The sequence below is a fragment of the Austrofundulus limnaeus genome, unplaced genomic scaffold (assembly GCF_001266775.1).
Source record: "Austrofundulus limnaeus strain Quisiro unplaced genomic scaffold, Austrofundulus_limnaeus-1.0 Scaffold12, whole genome shotgun sequence".
In the NCBI taxonomy this organism is placed as follows: domain Eukaryota; kingdom Metazoa; phylum Chordata; class Actinopteri; order Cyprinodontiformes; family Rivulidae; genus Austrofundulus; species Austrofundulus limnaeus.
The window spans coordinates 3,552,258-3,553,303 of NW_013952414.1; positions in this window are offsets into that span (position 1 = coordinate 3,552,258).

Sequence of the window (1,046 nt, forward strand, 5' to 3'; positions counted from 1 at the left end):
TTGTTACCGACATCTGGTGAAAATTTCATGTCATTAGCACCTCTAGTAATATATTTACTGAGAAAAATGGTGACGGGTTCAATACTTATTTTACCTGCTGTATCTGCTTAAAACCTTTCCTTACTGAAGGATAAGGGAACTGAGCTGGTGTTCTAACAAAAGTAATTATTCTGTACTGCACATTAACCACTTGCTTTTATTTAACCAGGTTACGTCAACTGTTTCCACTAAAATGAGTAGAATAAATTGAGCAATTCACGTTTTCTTTTAAAGAAAATGGGAATTTTGCTTTACATTCACTCAACTCAATTTAGTGGAACCAGTAACGTAATTTTTAGAGTTTATAAACAATTCCTTTCAACTTCTTTACTTTAAAATTGATCATTTTTATGTTTTGAATGTAAAGAAATTAAACTAAAAGTTACAATACAAAAATCTTGCTAAAATTACAACTTGCTGGTGAAGATTCTCAGAAGCGAACATCTTCAACTTCAGAATAAAAGTCCAGTTGTTTTGTCTTTAACCTTTTTTTTTCTGTTTTAAAATTACAGCTTCTCAAAAAAAATTCCTTACGTACTGTAACTAAGAATGTACTTTACTACACACTCCTGCAGCTTGACTAGGTTCTTACTCTTTGTTCATCCTCTAATTTTCCAAAAGCAAACAAGAGATAAAAGAATAGAATTTAATATTTTCAAAAAAAGTTGTACTGATCACTGAAATTTTAAAAAGCTGCTGTGTTCAGATGTACAGTATCTGTGAGGAACAACAGTATGAACTGTTGAACAGCTTCATTTGCAGGGGGGGTTGTGTAATGGTGACCATGTAAACCATTTTATGTCATAAAGATGTGACATTAACCACTTGTTTGTATGTTTTTAGAATCACTTCAAGTAGTGCGTAGTTCAGAAAGTTTGAGGTAAGCAGCTAAAGATCTTTGGTTTGCTCATTTCTGTATTTACTTTGTAGAAATTAAGCACAAATAATGTTTTATTAAAAATATTAAGGTATTCTGTTGGGGACTTTAGTATATAATGTGTGTGTGT